Here is an 8,053-nt window from a genome sequence, read left to right as displayed (position 1 = left end):
GCTTGGCTGCCCTCCCTCAAAAATGAACCTACAAAAAAGAAAGAAAAATGTGTTTTTAAGACATCCTCAGCAGTAGCACTCATGAATACATAAAGAGAGCAAGAAATGATGTAAAAAAGAAGTCGTCTGAATTGATCATTTTCAGAATGTTCCCTATTGAGCTGTGAGTTCACCTATGGTATGACCTATCAGTGAAGCTCTCCTTAGTCAGCCACCCTAAATAGGAGTAACTCACAGACCACCGCTCTGTGGATCAGAGGGAAGGGTGGATTGCTAAACATGCACCAGCCTCACATCGTGGAGAGTAGGTATAAAGTCTATGGTAAATCTATTATTTGATACAGAACAGGATTCCAGAATGCCCTGGACTAAGCATAGACTAGTTCACCTCCGGAATTATAGAGAATTCTAGAAGGAAGAACACCAGCCTGTATGTAACTGTGAGTGAGGAAAGTGCTCCCTGTATTTAGCAACCATAATCCAGGTTCTTATTTCTAAGAGTCCCAGGCCTCTGAATTCATCAACAAATTGTGTAATCTGTGCATGCCTAGTAGCAGGGGTAGAGAGACTCTTTTTCAACCTGAGGGCCACAAGCAAAAGTGGTGGAGCAGTGAATGTAAATTTTACCATCCAACAGATGCTCACACACTCAGGGTGGGTGCCAGAGGGTGGCCAGGGCCTGCCCTGGCTGAGGGTCCCTGAAAACCCCTCCTTAGGGAGGGAGGGTAGCGCTCCCATTTCACAATCCACGGCAGTGTCAACTCCTGTCCCTGCCACAGATCATAGAGAGGGAGCTCCCAGGCACACACCCCCGCAGTCAGAGTGGGCTTCAAAAAGCCTGCATGCACACTCCGCCTACCTCTCCCATCCTTATGGATGACATGCACACTGTGCGTGCATGCCTGCCATCAACCAAGATGGCAGCAGGGGCTTCCCTAAGGGGCTGAGCACCCCTACCGCTATCTTGATGGCAGACATCATTCACAGGGATGGGAGAGGTGGGTGGGATGTGTGGGAGGGCTTACAATTGCCACACCACCTGTATCGGGGGGGTTGGGCTATGGCACTGTGGGCCCAGGGCAGTCTAGTGCTCAAGGGCTCAGTCATGCCTGGTGCCGGCCCTGCACACGCCCCTCTCTGTCCTCCATCCAGGCAAGCAAAAGGCACGATCAGAGTTCAAGGGCACATTCCAGAAAGGCGAACATATTGAAGGGTGGTGCAAAGCAGGGCCAGTGAGGCCTGGGGAGAATGGGTGTGGCTGAGGAGGTCCCAAGGGTCAGACAGAGAGATCTGGAAAGGTACATTCAGCTCCTGGGCCTGAGGTTCCCCCACCGCTGCTTAAGAGCCTGCTGGCTGGGAGAAGGAATGAAGAGGACTCCTCCATTGAATGGTTGGTTGGTTGTGAATCATGACTGTTTGTTGTTGTAGCCAATGAATTAGTTAATCATATTTAGATAAAATATGCACATTGCCAAGGCCTGAATTTTGGTGATGCTTGGAGAGATCTTACATGCTAATAAAGTCAGATTTCCAGATTGTCTTGGGGGGGAAAGGCTATTTTTAATATTTTCCCATTCTCTGTTACATTGAACATGTGCAAACCAAAATAGCCACGAAAAAGAACAAATATGCCCTTAACTCTCCACCCCATCAATTTAAAATGACATTCTATCTATTAATCAAGTAAAGCTTTAATTGATTAATCTACGGTTAAGGACTTCCAACCCTGGAATAAACATGAGGAAGTGTCCTTGGAAAAAGAATTTTAAAACACTGAGGCAAAAGACAAAGAGAACTATAGTGGAAGAAAACAGGTTCATTATTCTGTCAGTTAGACATGGAGGCTCAACACACAAAAGTTGTTGTGACATGGCTTTAGAAGAACTAAGAAAACCAGAGTTAAATAAAACATGAAGCAAGAAAGCTTTTGTCAAGAAAGACTGATGTGCGAGCTTTCAGGAGTGCAACTTTCTGGAATTCTTGGTTACCTAAGAAATAATGACCGGATTTTGGTAGTGCCTCAAGTAGAGTAACTCAAATGTATTCTCAGGTTGTAAATTGGGCTGTCATTAAGGCAGAAAACAAAAAACAAAAAAAGCAAAAGGATTCTGGCACCACAACATAGTCCATGAAAACAAATCGCGTTTGCCCTTTAACAAGCCCACATGAAGATCTGCTCTCTGCTTCTTGGCACACATTGTCCTTGGAGAGCTCCTCCACTACTTCCCTATTGTAGAGTTTTACCTGCCATGGTCAGAATGTGCAAGGCCATGCTTGAGAAGGAAAGAGTTCTTTTCTGGAGATCAGTTCACCCCTTGAGGCATACATGCAAATGATACCTTGGCAAGTATGTAGGCACCCATTCACTTGCTTTGGAATGCTGCCAGACAAGCTGAACTTTTCTGTCTCACACCAACAATTATATAACTTTTAAATCATATGAATTTTTTACTCTGCGGTTTAATGGTTGAGATTTTCAGGAAGCCGAATTCTGCACCCTCGTGTTTTATGTTATTCCGTGCTCCCATGGAATACTCTCAGCTCAGCTTTTAGGCCTCCATTCTACTACAGTAGTGATGAGGAATCTGTGGCCCTCTAGATATTGTGCCTTCTTTTCTTTTCTTTTGCCACTATTTGTGCCATTGTTTCATAACCTGATGAGGCAGTGCCATCATACTTCTCCCTTGGGTCTTATTCTTTCATAGACTAGTCACATGGACAATACCAATCAATTGGTGATCTTGTAGTGAATGGGATGATGTCACAACAATACCTAGTTAATTAGAATTAGTTTCGTACTGATGTCTTTGTCTACTGTAACCCATGCAAACCCACCAAAGTTGCGTTGTCTCCCAACACTTCCAACACACGCACTGTTGCAATGTGGAGTGTTCCTGGTTAGTGTGCCAGCCAGCCATGTTCTTTTCCAGGATACTCCATTCCATTTCTTCACCCCATAACAGTCAATCAGCATTCTGTGCCTACTGGTAAGCCTCATTAGGTGGTTTTGAGGGTGTTTTCACTTTAGTTTTCTTTAAAAAATATTAAACCTTGGGGTTTCCCCACACTTGTTAAAAACTCCTGCTGGTGCCAGGGGTGTAGTGGTCCAGGGTCTCAGGGGGTCTTAGACCCCTTACTTTTTTGGGAGCAGGGTCCCAGCAGGGTCCCTATGTCTCCAGCATCCTATGAGCCAATCAGCATGAAAGGGGAGTGTGTTAGCCACTGAGAAGAATCTTCTTACATGGTTCCTTGTTCATTCCTGCTGATTGGAGCCAATCAGAGTGAAATGAGGCAAGTCAACCACTGCGAAGATTCTTTTCAGTAGCTAACACACTCCTCTTGCATTCTGTTTGGCTCCTATGGACATCTGTTGTTGTGGGAGAAGGTGCATGTGGGAAGGACTGAGTAGTGTGGAGATGACAACGGAGTGCAAGCAAGTAAATGACGGGATGTGGCTATGAGGGGGTGTGGCATGACTTATCATGAAGGGACTCTGCACTTCTAAATTTGTCACTAGACTACTGGCTGGTGCTTGGATAGTGCCATTCACAGAATATGTTTGTTATATAAATCCTGGGCAAGGATGGAATCTAGTTGTACCCCATTGTGTTCAGGGGACAGACTCCATGCAACTTCCTGTAGTAGGGTTGCTAAGTTACCGGTTTTCACCTGAAGACTCTGGTTTTTGGGGTTCCTCTGCGAGTCTCCGGGTTAGTCACCTTAATCTCCAGACTCTTAGCTTTCATTTTTTAAAAAATTAACTTTCTAGGTGGTCTGGTTCAAAATATATAAACCAACATGTCAGCCCCCCCCCGCAACTTCTCTTGGTACCAGCTGCTCTAATCGTTTCCCTTTCAGGTTTTTAGCCAATAAGTGAAGTCAGGATTATGATTGGCAATAGCTGAACCCCATTTCAAGTTCTGAGAACAGTTTCCTTTTCCTGCTTGTCTCGCATCAGGAATTCAGGAAATATGAGACTTCCCAGGAGGATCCCTACGCCTGTGCAGCCTCTGAGACGAGCTCCGTCTTGGATGAAACTTATCCAGTTTAAATTCAGTCAGAAGGCTCTTTTCTGACTGGGAATAATTTCTTCCGGATAAGGAAGAAACGTGAGATTTCCCACACAGCTTTGCTTTGATTGTTGGAGTCTGGAATTCGTCAGAATTGTCTGTCTTCCAGCAGCTCAGCCAGAGCGAGGATTTTTATGCTAGCTCAGCTGGATAAGTGACCCGGTTTTTTTTATACGGATTAACAGGCAAACATCCTCCTGTCTACATTCATCATTTTCTTATCTATACAGCTAAAGAGATTTGTCAAAGTAACAGCAATTGAGATAACCTAGGTGAGGTAAGACTTTCCTTTTTTTATTCACGGAACTAAGGGGGAAGAAAATATAAATAGCTTATCTTTTTTTTTATTGCAAAAAGCTGACATGGAAAATAGCATTTTAAAGATTACAACGGACGAGAAATTTCTGATTGGGAGAGATAAGAAATCTTTTTGATATATGAGACTTTTGTGTAATATATGGCTGGGACTATTTTTCCTGATCTACTTTTTTTTTGACGAATCTGCTCACTCTCTCTGCTACTAGTTATTTGGATGCTGTGAACTAAAGCCGTTCTTACACTTCCGGGCAGATAAGAGATAAGGGCTGTCTAGCGTGTGACATTAGTTGGTTGGAAAGATTAACTCCTTTGTAACTGGTTAAAGAAATAAGCTGCTCTTTGTTTGGGACATTGAAAATTGAAGGAGTTTTGTTCCTTTGGCTTTAAGAATGACAATTAAGCAGATCATGGATGTACAAGAAGGGACTTTATCTCTAGACATGTTTCAGAAAATAATGAATGGGATTAACTCAATAAAACAAGAACTGAGAAATAATAGACAAGCGTGGAGAATTGAATTTCACGAAATGAGACAGGAGCTGAAAGAGAGAATAAAGATATGAGAAAGGAGAATAAAGATAGATCTGGAAAACAAAAAAAGGATGAAAGAGAAATTAAAGGCAAGGTTCAAACTATGGAGATTGGCTTAATTATGGACATGAAAAAAGATTTGGATTTCCTGGCTGTGATGGATCCTGGAGACAAATATTACAGTTTGGAATTCAGCGCTGTCCCTGAAGGAATTGAAGAGATTGGAGATAAAGATATTATCGGTTCAAAAAAATTCCTGGACTGGAAGGATTTGATGGAACTTGAAATGGAGAAAGTTAACAGAATTAATCCCTGTTTTGTGTCAATGGAAAAATCTTCAAGAGATGTACTAGTGTATCATGTGGAAAAGAGGAACAGAGATGCGGCTTTGCAACAATACTTCAGTGATACGTTTGGATTTGATGGCAAGAAAATATCTGTGATGGAGGAAATTCCTATCAGACTTTTATTATATGACTATGACAGCAAGATTTTTGGGTGCGTAAAGATGGAAGATGGAAGATGGACCCAATATGGATAATGACAGAAGAGCGATTTAAAATTACTGGACTTAGTAGATTTGATGAGTTGGATTAATAGATATGTTTATTTAGTAAAAAAATTGATTGATATATATCTCAAGGATTGGAAACTTCTCTTTGACTTTTTGTGAAGATTAAAATGATAGGATGTTAATGAGATTTGAAACCAACTAAGATAACCGCTGGAGGAAGGTGATTTTATAATCTATTAAGAGATAGGTTTGTTATACATTATAGATTTATAGCTGAATTATAGCGATTTGAAATTACTGGACTTAGTAGATTTGATGAGTTGGATTAACTGGCATGTTTATTTAGAAAAAAAATTGATTGACATATATCTCAAGGATTGGAAACTTCTCTTTGACTTTTTGTGGAAGATTAAAATGATATGATGTTAATGAGATTTGAAACCAACTAAGATAACCGCTGGAGGAAGGTGATTTTATAATCTATTAAGAGATAGGTTTGATATATATTATAGATTTATAGCTGAACTATGACAAATCGGAAGTCAATATTCTTTCTTTTATATATATATATATATATATATTTCTTTTTGTATTGTACTAGTTATTGATTTGTGTTGTTTTCTTTTTGTATTGTTTTGGTTTTGAAAATTGGAATAAAAATTAATTGCAAAAAAAGAAAAAGGAATTCAGGAAATATATAGCTTTCAGCAGCATAAAGAGTACCTTCTCTGTACAGGATTGAGACTTGCTTCTGAGTAAACATGAATAGGATTGCACTACAACAGAAGATCACAGCAGGATCTTGGTAGGCATAAAAGTATACATGCAGATTTTTTTAATTACTTGCAAAAATGGCACATTATACTTTTTATCTTTCAAATAATTTTAGACCAGAAGTTTTTAAAAGGGTACATGCTGCAGAGTTATACTTTTCTAATTAAGGACTCAAACAAGTTTAAATTTTACTAGACTGCTGAAGAGGGCAGTTTATTTATTCATAACCTGTTTTGAAAACCTTCCCAATATGAAGCTTTTCTGGGAGTAAAGCTACAGTGCTAATTCCACATTAGCCGTTAACCAAAATGGAGACAAGAGTCAAGAAGAAGGCTAGGACTGGTGAGGGCAGCTATGAGAGAACTAGAAAAGGTCTTCAAATGCAAAGATGTATCACTGAACACTAAAGTCAGGATCATTCAGACCATGGTATTCCCAATCTCTATGTATGGATGTGAAAGTTGGACAGTGAAAAAAGCAGATAAGAGAAAAATAAACTCATTTGAAATGTGGTGTTGGAGGAGAGCTTTGTGCATACCATGGACTGTGAAAAAACCAAATAATTGGGTGTTAGAACAAATTAAACCAGAACTATCACTAGAAGCTAAAATGATGAAACTGAAGTTATTATACTTTGGACACATAAAGAGAAGACAGGATTCCCTAGAAAATACAATAATGCTGGGAAAAACAGAAGGGAGTAGAAAAAGGTGAAGACCAAACAAGAGATGGATTGACTCCATAAAGGAGGCCACAGACCTGAACTTACAAGATCTGAACAGGGTGGTTCATGACAGATGCTCTTGGAGGTCACTGATTCATAGGGTCGCCATAAGTTGTGATCGACTTGAAGGCACATAACAACAATTGCATTTAGGAAATCATCACTGTCTTGTTTCCCCCCTGTTTGCATTTCATTTACCTCTGACCTTACTCCCTTACATTCATAGAGGCAACAACAGTGGTTCCATATGGTCAGCTCAACCCCCTTATATCCACTGATGATGCACCTTGTTGGTTTCATGACAGTTTGTTTCTTGCCCAATAGTGATAGAAGAGAATTCACATACTGGGAAGTGTGGCTTCAACTGCTGTTGTTCCCAATCTACTGCCCGTAGATATGATTAAACCCACCCTTCCTTCTCCTCCCTCCTATCCCCTCCCTCTTGCCCCTTCCCTCCCCCTTCCAATCCCCTCCTTCCCCTTCCTCCTGGTGGCAGTAATGGCCACCAGCTTGGATGACTTTAAAAAAAGATTAGACAAATTCATGGAGGACAGGGCTATCAATGGCTACTAGCCATGATGTCTGTGCTCTGCCACTCTAGTCAGAGGCAGTATGTTTCTGAAAACCAGTTGCCAGAAGCCTCAACAGGAGAGAGTGTTCTTGCACTCAGGTCCTGCTTGCGGGCTTCCCCCAGGCACCTGGTTGGCCACTGTGAGAACAGGATGCTGGACTAGATGGGCCACTGGCCTGATCCAGCAGGCTCGTCTTATGTTCTCCTCCCCATGGTCCATTTTACCTAACTTAAGCATGATTGCATAGGAGTAAATCCCATTGAACTAAATAAGCATGCAAATGATCAGACCTGCTTTTCCTCTCCTTCCCCTCTCCTCTCCCTTCCTCCTCCCCTCCCCTCTTCCTTCTTTCTCCTCCCCTTCCCACTCCAGCCCTCCCTCCCTCCCCCTGGTCAGTTTTACCTATCCTTAACACGATTGAATGGGAGTAAATCGCACTGAACTCAATAAACATGCAAATGATCGAATCTGTCCTTCTCCCCTCCCCCTCCTGCCTGCTCCCATCCCATTCCTCCCCTCTGCCTTTCCTCCCCTCCCCTCTGCCTTTCCT

The sequence above is a fragment of the Rhineura floridana genome, chromosome 7, assembly GCF_030035675.1.
Source record: "Rhineura floridana isolate rRhiFlo1 chromosome 7, rRhiFlo1.hap2, whole genome shotgun sequence".
NCBI lineage: Eukaryota > Metazoa > Chordata > Lepidosauria > Squamata > Rhineuridae > Rhineura > Rhineura floridana.
Note: the sequence above shows the minus strand (reverse complement) of the source record.